This window comes from Aedes albopictus, chromosome 3 (assembly GCF_035046485.1).
Source record: "Aedes albopictus strain Foshan chromosome 3, AalbF5, whole genome shotgun sequence".
In the NCBI taxonomy this organism is placed as follows: Eukaryota; Metazoa; Arthropoda; class Insecta; order Diptera; family Culicidae; genus Aedes; species Aedes albopictus.
Genome location: NC_085138.1, coordinates 351538818 through 351551860, shown reverse-complemented (window position 1 = coordinate 351551860; position 13043 = coordinate 351538818). Strand labels below are relative to the sequence as shown.

Genomic DNA, 13043 nt, shown 5'->3' with positions numbered 1-13043 from the left:
TCTGTGGAACGTAAAAATTTCAATAGAGAGTCCCAGAAGAAGGTTCCAAACGGACCGAAACGTCCCACAATATGAAATAGCAGGTAGCCTAGTGATTAAAGGCTATGGATCGTCAATCCGGAGACGGCGTTTCAGTTCCCGTTTCAGTCGGGAATATTTTCTCGACTCCCTGGGCATAGTGCACTTGCCTCACAATGTACAAATTCATGCAATGGCAGGCAAAGAAAGCCCTTCAATTAATAACTGTGGAAGTGCTCAAGGAACACTAAGTTGAAGCGAGGCAGGTCAAGTCTCAGCGGGGACGTAGAGTCATAAAGAAGAAGAAGAAGAAGAAGAAATATCAGTATTTTAATTTTTGTTAAGACTGGAGAATCCTCCTCCTCCTAGAGTATCATTTGAGAACTTCCTCAAAAAGTAACTTCTGGGCAACGATGGCAAATCTCATGAAATTTCATCCGATGTACTTTCATGGACACTACCAATTACTATGTGCTGTTTAGTTATAAAAAGTGAATTATGTCGTTTTCCATTAGCGACAGAAAAATAAGCTAATAATATAATGACAATTTTGCGACATTTCTTATCTTTATATCTGAGAAGAACTACGGGCTCCGTCTTGAGATTTCTCCAGAAGTTTCTTTTAGAGATATCTTTAGGATTTTTTTTTTCTTTCTTTCAGAAGTTCCTTTGGGGATTCACCCCGGGAGTTCCTTCTGGGGGAGAAAATTCTGCCAGAAGCTCATTTCAGAGATCGCGCTTGGATTTCATTCTGGGGATTCCTCCAAAGGGAACTCCTTCAGAAATTCCTGGACGGAAGTCTAAGAATCTCAAGAGGGAGTTGCTATTAGAATTTCCTGATGGAATCTTGCAGGAAGATCCAGAAGAAACTTCAGGAGGAAGGAGAATTCTCAGAAGTAGAATGGGAGACCACCCGGAGGAATCCCCGGAAGGGACTCCTGGAGGAATTACAAGGGGAACTTCAGGTGGAATACCTTGAATGAACTTCTGAAGGAATCTTCAAAGGGAAGAAACTACTGAAAGATTTTCAAGAAGTTACTCCAGGAGGAATCCCCAGAAGGAAGTCCTGGAGAGATCCCAAACGAATTTCCTGGAAAGAACTTTCGAAACGAATTTCCGGGATAAGCCCCAGGGAAACTCCCAGAGGGAACTCCCGGAGGAATCTTCAGAAGGAACTCCAGGAGAATTCCAAATAGAAATTCGAGAAAGAATCTCTAAAAGAAACTTTTTGCGGAAGCCCCAAAGGGAATTCGTGGTGAAATCTTCAAAGGAAATGTCTGGTGTAATCCTCGGAAGGAATTCCTAAAGTAATCTTCAAAATCAAATAAACAAAACAATTTTAATTGACATGAATAGAACGATGGATGAATGGATGAATGGAGCCTCGTAGCCGTGCGGTTAGGGTCACCAAGCTTATAATCGCACCATGCTATGGGGTGAGGGTTCGATTCCCGCTTCGGGCGTTGAAACTTTTCGTGAGAATATTTTCTTCCCCGTTTCCACTGCACATTGGTCGGGCTCCATACAAAGGGGCGGCCAAAACTCTCAAAAAACGAAATTGATATTTTTAAACTTTATTTCACCTTATAACAAAGTTAATGTATTGTACTTTTATGATTCTTAATTAAAAGTATACTAGCTTTTGTATTTCAATGACATTTTCACTGCCAAAGTGGCCCAAGTCATAAAATTGAAAAATGAATTATTCGAAAAAAGTAAAATAATAATATTTTGAGAATGAAATATATGTTTTAAGTTATCCAGCATATGAAAGCTTGTTATTGGACTGTTTGAATGCACGTATGGTGCAAAATTAATATGTCACAAAACTTTTTAAATTTTCGTATATTGCACCTTAGAAATTTTGGTAATTTTTAAGTTAAAAAACGGTTCGTGTCGTCATGTGTCGCCGCAATTTCGAATAGTACATCTTAAACATCATGCTTAGAGCTGCCTAAAAACGTTTAAATATTTTGCAGAAATTTGCAGTTTTTCAAATTAGAGCTATTTAAAAAAGACATGTTTTTTCATATATTTTACGCTATTTTTCCATTTTTTACTGATATAAAATTTATCTTTCCACATTTTTCACACGTTTTGAACAAACTTGCTTGGATTTGATCGAAAAATGATCATTTATTTAAATTCGAATTGATTTTCTAACAAAAACGCAAAAAAATATGGGGTTTACTGATTTTCACCGTTTTTGAAATTATTGAAATTACGTAATTTTTGAATACCCCTTTTTAAACACTAAAAATACTATATAACATATCTAGGCAACCTATAACTTCGATTAAACACATAAAAAGAGTTTTGGCCGAACTTTATCTTTTTCCGACCATTGTGCACTGGTGCATGCTCCGTTGTCCGTTGTCTAATGTTAAGTTTAAAACAGTCTGTACAGCCGAAAGCTGAAGACGTTGTCCATGTCTTTTTTTTTAATGTCAGCCCCACAAACAATATAACAATCTGTAGAGATTGTCTTGAAATTTTCTACAATATATAATAGATTCATACAGTCTAAATACTGGCACTATGTTTCATAACTACATTTTGAAATTGTTGCTGCAATTCCTATTTTTGTCAATAAATAATTGCCTTATTTCAAAATGCAAACTCTTGCAACATTAGGAAACCACGTGGATAGAATCTCTGTCACACGAAAGCCCACGAACTGCTGATATCTTCGGTGATCGAAGCGCAAGCAGGCAACCACTGTCTGCGAATCGGTCCACAAAACACGGCGACTAACTGGGAGACTATGCATTAGCGTGGGTCATAGATGTCGTTTTTGCAGATCAAAGTTTTTTTTTCACTTCATTTCGGGTCCTGAGTGACTGTACAAAATTTAAGCGCGATCAGTCATGCCTACGCTTTTTTGCAAACTCACTTTTTTGAATTTTCCTGATAAAAGAATAAAATTATTCTGAAAGTATTAAACCGATTATGTAAAAGTATAGCCTCAGATGTCCTGAAAAACTTTTCCGAAGACCGCAAAGCGATCCGAGTCTTGTAACAAAAGTTATAACCTACTGATCGCCTGTGTGTGCTTATCTTTTAACATGTAAAGAAATAACATAAATAAAATTTTATTTTTTGGCCTGACTTTTGAAAAGTTTATCTTATTCCACATGCTTCGGATCGCTTTGCGTTCTTCGACAAAGTTTTTTGACACATCCTACGCTATACTTTTAACATTAGCGGTTATATGGTATATTACAATTTTGAGCAACTTTCAAGAAAAATACGAAAAAGTATGATTTCCCATGTAAAATCCCATACAAACTTAAACTTCAATAGCGATGCGCAAAATGTAGGCAAAACCAATCATGCCCAAATTTTGCACAGTTATTTGGGACCTCAAATAACCCACCCTACTATGCATTGCAGCAACACTGTTGAGTAATCGCATGCCCAACACAGCAGCTTGAAGCTCCAATCGTGGAATGGACATCATTTTGAGTGGAGCTACCCCTGCCTTTCCAGCAGCTAGCGCTACCGCCGGTCCATCTTTAGACTCTTCTCGAAAGTAGACTTGGCAGGCATATGCTGATTTGCTAGCATCCACAAAAACATGAATTTGAAGTGCGGAATACGACTGGTAATCAGCGGCCGTGAAATAGCAGCGGGGAATTCGGATAGAGTTGAGTCCCGGAAGAAGCGCCGTCCAACGCCACCATTGTTCGCACAGTTCGGCATTGATAGGCTCGTCCCAGTCTACTCCGGATGCCCAAATATCTTGCATGAGTGTCCTTCCGAGGATGATGAACCCAGTGGAATTACCAAACTCATAACAACATAACTCATAACACGTAGCATCCATCTCTCGTTTGGACGGCCTGTGGGATTGATCCAGTGCATGTCCAAGATTACCTCGTACTACAAAGTTGTAAGTGAGGTCATCTCCAGTTGGGATCCATTTCATACCAAGAACAGACTCCACGCTGTCTTCCTTCTCGAGCTCTATTGTTTTCTCTGTTTCGGCAGATGTTGCTCCCACTTTTGCTGCGACCGTTGCATCATTGGTAAGAAAATTCCGGATCTCGAATCCAACGGCAGCGTGTATCCTACGAACTTCGCTTCCGACCTTCATTGCCTCCACCGCCGTTGGAAAACTGTCAAGGTAGTCGTCGACATAGTGATACCGGATGATTGCTGCCACTGCTCTGGGAGATTCGTGCTTAAATTCATTCTCATTAACATTCCTAACGTGTTGAGCTGAGCTTGGAGAGCACGTCGCTCCAAATATGGCAACGTCCATGACCAAGACTTCGACTTTGGACGATACATGATCCTGCCACGAAAAACGTTGATATTGTCGATCTTCTTGTCTGATGAACAGGCGATGAAGTCTCCCGTTAGTACGACGGCATAAAGACGGAAGTGATAGCAGAACTCGACCAGCGAGGCAAGATAATCGGGACCTTTAAGGAGAACCGAATTGAGCGACACTCCGTTTACCTTTGCGGCGGCATCCCAAATAATGCGAACCTTGTTCGGTTTTTTTGGGCTCATCACTACTCCCAGTGGCAGGTACCAGATCTTCTCTGAACTTGTGTTAGCTAGCTTCTTCGTTAGCACGATGTGCGTAGCCTTTCTCCTGGTACTCCCGCATTTGTTGCCTGACGCTATCGTACAGCGGTTGTTCCTTCTTCAAACCTGGAGAAGCGACAAAATGTATCATCAGACAAGGAATCTGACAATTTAAACTTTTAATGATGACTTTACAGCATGTACCAACAACAACTTGACAAGGCGGTTACAGTTAGACGAAACATAAGACCAAAAACGAAAAATTAAAGTAAGTACATAATCCACACGAATTGTGTATCCGTAGATTGTATCAAATTAGTACATGTATTAAATTTTAGTACCCCTGAAGATGACAAAAACCCCAATGTCGAAACGTCGGGCAAATAATAAACCTCGTTTTCCCATATTAAAAGAATTCGTAGCCGTTTAACCCTTTGGAGCCGGAGGGGTCATATATGACCCCAACATAGAAACGACTGTATAAATTCACCCATTCGATAAAACAGAATACTGTCTTCGGCAAAGTTGTTGAAAATTGAGTCCTCTATTAGGGAAAAATAGGGATATTTGTATTTGGGACTTCATTGATTACCTAGATCATCCTGAACACCATGAAAATTGCAAAAACGAAATATCCGAAATAATTGGCATACCAGATGTTCTAAAAGCTGAATTTGGATGTGGGTTTGGTGTATATGTATCCATTTAGCCTTTATCAAGAATATCAAAAGGTATTTTATATTCTGGGATGTTCTAGGTGTTCCAAACTGTCCTATAGTGAAGTCCTTCAAATCTACAAGAATAATTTTATGTATATTCGCCACAATTAATAGCATTGCATAACCTACTGAGATCCGTGAAGCTCTTGACATCTACTATGTCATTTATAGACACTATAGGGATATTCCAGGTCAGCCAAACTACCTTGGAGCTCAGGACTTCAGGTCTACACTCGTAACAGTATCCATATCTGTTATACTGAAAAACGCTGCATAATCAACTGCAGTTACTGGAACAATCTGAAGTCTACTAGCTTATTTTAAACCTTTGGGATATCTAGGGTCGTCCAAATTGTTCTATAATAAAGTCCTTCAAATCTACAAGAACAACTTTATGTGTTTTCACCATATATAATAGTATTGTACAATCTGCTAGGGTCCGCGGAGCTCTTGAAATCTCAAATGTCATTCAGAGACACTACAAGGATATTCCAGGTCAGCCAAACTATATTGGAGTTCAGGACTTCAGGTCTACACTCGTATCAACAGCCATATCTGTTATACTGAGTAACGTTGCATATTTATCCGTGGTTACTGGACCAATCTGAAGTCTACTTTTTTATTATAACCCTTTGGGACATTCATGTTGGTCCAAACTGTTCTATAATGGAGTCCTGTAAATCTACAAGAATAACTTTATGTGTTTTGCCATAAATAATAATATTGGATAACCTGCTGGGATTCGCGAAGCTCTTGAAATCTCAAGTGTCATTTACAGACACTACAGGGATATTCCAGGTCAGCCAAACTACCTTGGAGTTCAGGGCTTCAGGTCTACACTCGTAACAGTATCCATATCTGTTATATTGTACTGACATTGTGAATGGTGGTTACGTCGACTATGCGATCATGGGAAGAACAGTTTGGTTGACCTAGGATACCCCGACTGATCTGATATTGTTCATTGAATTTTCAGAAGACTTACTGGACATGATAGATTACAAATCGTAGCTTTGTATAATGAAAGAAGTTACCGTTACACCCGTAGACTTTAGGATCTAAACTCAAGAATAGTTTGGATGGCTTAGGATATCCCGACTGTGCTGATACTGTCTATTGAACTTTTAGAATACTTGCTGGACATAATAGATTACCCGCATAAATCCGAACCACACGAAAACATCATCAATTATGGTTTACATTCCATTTTCAACCATATCCAAAACGGTACATCCAACCATAAGCGAACCACTGCTGGATAAAGTTTCAACCATACTGATTATGGTTTTTGAAAACCCGACCATACGAGCAACGGGTCGTTAAGAATGTTTACCATTCCAAAATTGGATTTTTCTCATACTAATTTTGTTGGACGACAGTAATAGTAACATAGTAAGTGAGGTTGAAAAAGTTTGTGTGGGACAATTGAATGAACAGTTTAGATGGTGTTCTACCATAAAGCAGAACAGTAGCCGATGTGGTCTATATAAGGCTTGTCATGCTTGTTTTTACAATTTAATAAAATGCAATGGAAATATGTTTCAAATTATTTAATCCTGAAGCAATTGTTTGCACATATCGTAATGAATTTGTATATGATCACTTCGGCCGTTTTCAGGAAAAGCTTTCTGATGTGGTGGAGACGCTTCGGGAATAATGGTTGAGGTCGGAAGCTAAGTAGGAACCGTGCTGGTGTCCTTTCGTTGAGTGGTCAATAGCGAGCGGATTATTCGCATTCCGTTGGGCAATATTCTCTGTTGTGTATGGCAGCATGCTGGTGGAATTGCTGGTGGGTAGAAATTTGTAGGTCAATCTCATTGTTTTGAAGTGTAGAATAATTCGGCTCATTACTGGGAAGACGTTATCTGCTTTGCTTTCTGCGAACAAATAAGAGATGGATTTATAGTTTCCCTCTCTGTAACATGCATTTAGCTGTAAACCTTACCATCAATAAATTCGCTGAACTTTTCCACCGGAACGAACAGCATACGTGGAGTGATTACTCTTTTCAATCTAGCCGCAAGGTGCCGTCGGAACCAAGGTCGGAACAACTGTATAAATAGAAAGTAAAAATGGTCAACCACAATGTTATTTGTTGTTCTATTTGTTCATACTCACCATCTTTTGCCAGGATACCAATTCAGTGTCGATCTCGGTCTTGGTTTTTCGTGCCAATGAAACTCGAAATAAATCTTCACAAAATATTTCCGAAGAAAAACATTGCTAAGTGACAGTTGAAAACATGAGGTGCAGACCGATGGTAGCCACTATGGTTAAATTGATTTATCTTATGGTTGGCTAAATTATGCACTGTAAAAAAATATATGTGAACAACATTCACAATAGTGAACATTTTGCGCAGAGTTGTAATATTGTTTTACCATAGTTTTTAAACCATTTAAACACCTTACCAGGATATGGTGACAGTACCTCAAATGCCCGTAGAACTGTTTGAACTGTTTCATCAATGGTAAACTTCTATGCGGGTACAAATCGCGGCTTTGTATAATAAAAGAAGTTACCGTTACATCCGCAGACTTTATGATCTAAACTCAAGAACAGTTTGGATCACCTAGGACACCCCGACTGATCTGATACTGTCAATTTATCTTTCAGAAGATTTGCTGGACATGATAGATTACAAATCGCAGCTTTGTGTAATGAAAGCAGTTACCGTTACACCCATAGACTTTAGGATCTAAAGTCAAGAGCAGTTTGGATGACCTAGGATATTTCGACTGATCTAATACTGTCTATTGAACTTTCAGAATACTTGCTGGACATGATAGATTACAAATCATAGCTTTGTATAATAAAAAAAAGTTACCGTTACAACCACAGACTTTAGGATCTAAACTCAAGAACAGTTTGGATGACCTAGGATATCTCGTCTGATCTGATACTGTCTATTGAACTTTCAGAATACTGACTGGGTATGATAGATTACAAATCGTAGCTTTGTATAATGAAAGAAGTTACCGTTACACCCGCAGACTTTAGGATCTAAACTCAATAACATTTTGGATGATCTAGGATATTCCGACTGATCTGATACTGTCTATTGAACTTACAGAAGACTTACTGGACATGATAGATTACAAATCGTAGCTTTTTGTAGTGAAAGAAGTTACCGTTACACCCATATACTTAAAAATCTAAACTCAAGGACAGTTTGGATGACCTAGGATATCCCAACTGATCTGATATTGTCTATTCACCTTTCAGAAGACTTGCTGGACATGATAGATTACAAATCGTAGCTATGTGTAAGGAAAGAAGTTACCGTTGCACCCGCAGACTTTAGGATCTAAACTCAAGAACAGTTTGGATGACCTAGGATATTCCGACTGATCTGATACTGTCTATTGAACTTACAGAAGACTTACTGGACATGATAGATTACAAATTGTAGCTTTGTGTAGTGAAAGAAGTTACTGTTACAACCATATACTTAAGGATCTAAACTCAAGGACAGTTTGGATGACCTAGGATACCCCGACTGATCTGATTCTGTCTATTGAACTCTCAGATGATTTACTGGACATGATAGATTACAAATCGTAGTTTTGTATAATGAAAGCAGTTACCGTTACACCCATAGACTTTAGGATCTAAACTCAAGAACAGTTTGGATAACCTAGGATACCCCGACTGATCTGATACTGTCTATTAAATTTTCAGAAGACTTTCTGGGCATGATAGATTACAAATCGTAGCTTTGTATAATGAAAGAAGTTACCGTTACACCCGTAGACTTAAGGATCTAAACTCAAGAACAGTTTGGATGACCTGGGATATTCCGGCTGATCTGATACTGTCTATTGAACTTACAGAAGACTTACTGGACATGATAGATTACAAATTGTAGCTTTGTGTAGTGAAAGAAGTTACCGTTGCACCCATAGACTTAAGGATCTAAACTCAAGAATAGTTTTGATGACCTAGGATGTCCAGAAAAAAAATTCCGCATAATATTCTACCGTTTTTGTACTATTGAATACCAAAAGTACAGAAAAACGAAGAAAAAACTCCAGAATAACGCTTGGAAAAATTCCGGCTTCAAAGGGTTAAATCGTAGATTATTTTTCTAAACATTATCAGCTAAGGGGCTGTTCATAAACCACGTTGACCAAATTTTGACCATCTCAGAAAATTCAGGCGAGAAATCGGTATAGAAATGAACAAGCGTTGCATTCTTCTTGACTCCAATACGAAGTTGGAAAGAAACGTCAAATCAAATGGAACTTACTAGACTAACCAATTTCTAGACCATTCCGGTCAAGAAAAATGAAAGCAATGAACGATACCATTTGAGGTCTATACCTAGCATAAGCTATGAAAATTACTAATTAGTCAAATTCACACTTTATTGAACCCCCTCCCCCTTCAAAACGTGACGTAATTTGTGGCTGTTCATAAAAAACTTATTTTCACCAACTTCTAATATTTTCCGGTACAAATTTGACACGTAACCAACAGAACCAAACCAATAAAACACGACCAACGAAAAACCAACGGTCCAGTGCCAAACCGCGAGCAAATTCCTTGTTTGTATAGGACAGCCAATGCATGTTGGCAATGACGACAACGACGAAGACAACCGGCGGCGGCCGTAATAATGCCAACGGTTAAAAAGTCAACAAGCCAAACCAAGCCCACATCAACGAGCACGACCCACGACGACTGTTGTTGGAACAGGCGAAGAAAGGTCTTCTTCTCCTATCACATTCCCCAGCCTGTGCCTGCGTCCTTCATCTACCTAGTTCAGCACACCACGGGTCCTCACTCATGTGTTGTTGTACCCTGTGGGAGAAATCGGAAGCTGGATGCGGATCATTGTACCATATAGCATCTTGTTGGACTGTGATCTTCACTGGTTCTGCTGGCTAGTTGGTTCAGCGCGTTGCGCAGAAGATCACCAGCCAACCACCAAGAACAAGAAGCAGAGGAACCCAAAAGGCAGGCGAAAGAAAATATTGTGTGTTGTTCTTCGATTGCCCTCTGTCCGAGACTCGTTTGGGTGTTTCTGATCTGCACTGTTTTGTTGTTATTTTTGTTGCTATTGGAAGGTTACCTGTGCGGGGTGTATTCTTCGACTTCGAGTTTACGGGATTTGCCATCGGATCGATGTTCGAACGCTCGCATGACTGACTGAAAGATGGAAAACAACGTTCGCAGCCTTTCTACACGCTATTGTGGAATAGGAAGAGGTGCAAGGTCATCAACGTCACGGCGTAAACCGGAGAAGGTAGAGAGAATCATGGAAGACGCCGAGGTCGACCCAGTCTGGAAACTCTGGAAACCTTGGCAGCAGCAACAAACGAGCCAGTCAGTCCAATGTGGAAGAGAGCTTGAAGAAACGAGAAAAAAAAAAACTTCAAAATGACTAATGATGGACCATTTATCTGAGAGTATCAATCAAATTTTCCTCACGACGAGCAGACATCCAACGATGATGGGGGGCAGACAGACGTGGGAGACCAAGGCAAGCAGGGTGATACTTTTCTGGGACTCCGGATTTCTGGTCGTCCACCGTCCGAGTTGTTGCTGTTTGCGCCCGGCGGGGCTTGTTATGGAGAAGATCTTCTTCGCCGCACTCACACAAGGACTGATCGTCGTGTTCGACTTCGACAGCGCGCGGCGGGCTCGGTGCTGCTGGTTTGCCCATCTCAGGGGTTTCCAACCCGAAATGTATGGGGTTCTGTATCTTCGCTCTATTTTATAGCTAGAATACCTATGTTAAGGTAGCTCGATGCAGATTTTGTCTTATAATATTTGAATCTTCTTTTGATAAGTTTAGATTAGTTTTAATTTTTGTGTTACAGTAATAAAGCTTTAAGTGTGGACCGGATTTGGTAGTCTAGTGGCCAGTGATGGGAACACTCACTTGCAGAGAGTTACACTCACTTGCTGTGTTCTCAGCTCAGAAGCGTGCAATCAAGAATCGATGTATGGACGACCTTTTCCTTGTGGTTCTGTCTAAAAGTTTGCCGAATTGAGTAGGGGTCGCACACGCATACCAAAATCGTGAAAGAGCTACAAAGGCAACTCTCCACGAGGTGATTGTAAATTACACTCACCTCGTGGAGAGTCGCTTTCACAGCTCTGTCACCACGTTGTTATGCGTGTGCGACCCCTACTCTATTCGGCAAACTTTTAGACAGAACCACAAGGAAAGGGTCATCCATACATCGATTCTTGATTGCACGCTTCTGAGCTGAGAACACAGCAAGTGAGTGTAACTCTCTGCAAGTGAGTGTTCCCATCCTTGCTAGTGGCTACAGCTTCTGATTCATATACAGGAGGTCCTGGGTTTGATCCCTGGCCCGTCCCTTTCCTCCTACTTTATATTTCTCTATCTACTTTTTCAATTTTATCTTCAAATACAACTCATGTATATATTCATATCCATCGCTAGTACCAGGAAGGTTGAAAAAGCCTCTCTTCCTTCCAACTTTTACAGCACAGTGTTAATCTTATCAGATAATGCCTACATGCTATGAATCACTCGAACTGTGCCGCTTAGCTTCATAGTATTAATCACACAAATCTATCATCTGGTATCCACGCACCAATGTGTGAACCCTCTGCCAACCATATCCCAACAAAAGTCCTACACCTGCTTGAATTTCTGCACACGCAGGGGTATTTTCGATCTGATGTGGACACAAACGAATGCAATCATCACTTCCATCCCCTTCTCCACATTGATCTGCAACCTGACGTGACAGGCGCCATTGTCGCCTGAAATAGAAAATCACCATGCCTGCTGGTCGTTAAGTTAGTCTATGGAATTGGTGGATCTAATGCAATAGTCACGTAAAGTTTGTGAGTTTTATCCTAGATAGCTATAACTACATGCTGGTAACATAAGTGGTCGTAGCCTTATACACACCTGTTAAATTTAATTAGTAATTACACAAGTTTACAAAATAAAACGAAAGTCGTGAACTTCTGTCAACGACCAAAATTTTTGAAGCACAATTTAGCGTTGATTTCGAAATCGTGCTCCAAAAAATTTTAAGTAGAACAGTTTTCAAGCTTTAGCTCAATATCGAGTTTTACAACTTTATAAAATATGGAATTTACTAAAATTCAAATATCTTATGTTTTGTTCAACCATAAATTAAAAGCTGAATATAATACCTTTCGATCATCTGAAGGCAGGCTTTGCGTCAGATTGATGACATTCAAGATAGTGGCTAGTTTGAGGGGCGATCTCCTTAAATTTTAGCAAAATTTCCAAAAAATTAAGAAGAAATATATTTTTTTCAATAAGAAAAAAACAATTTAAAAATTCTTTCTCGACGTTTATTTGACATACCATATGTAGGCGAGTTGCAGTACAAAAATCAGCTCAATCGAAACATTGAATACTGAGAATGAGATGTGTGAAGTGAGCGACTTTGCTTAAAAATAGAACAAAAATCGATTTCAAATCATCACCCTTGTATGGAAAGTCGAAAAAAATTCCGCTCTACTGTAATTTTTTTCCTTCGCGTTTTCAAACTCAGGGCATGATTCTACATCAAAAATGATCATCAGCTTACCGAGTTCAAAAATGCTGTAAACTAGTGTTACCGTTAACCGCTTAAATTTAGATCAAATCCAATTTATCTACCGCCACAAGATAGGTACTCCCAGCAATGATGAATAGGCAACAATGATTGAACAAGTAATCAAACTAACCTTAATTTAATCAAGCATATCGCTATCGACCGTATTCGTAACCGGGCTTTGGAACTCGAGGGTTCACTAAAAATTGTATGG

At 39.5% G+C, this 13043-nt stretch overlaps 1 protein-coding gene and 1 long non-coding RNA gene across 2 annotated transcripts in view; one reads left to right on the top strand and one right to left on the bottom strand.

Annotated features, from left to right (window-relative positions):
* The window catches only part of LOC109432670 (low-density lipoprotein receptor-related protein 6), a 193182-nt gene that overhangs the window by 37050 nt on the left and 143089 nt on the right, over window positions 1-13043 (top strand). The gene's annotated exons all lie outside the window — the stretch shown is intronic.
* Window positions 6437-7715, bottom strand: LOC109419164 (uncharacterized). Its single transcript, XR_003897958.2, has 3 exons — window positions 7392-7715; window positions 7219-7324; window positions 6437-7150 (listed from the first exon to the last, which is right to left on the bottom strand). It is a non-coding gene; the product is annotated as an uncharacterized LOC109419164 (long non-coding RNA).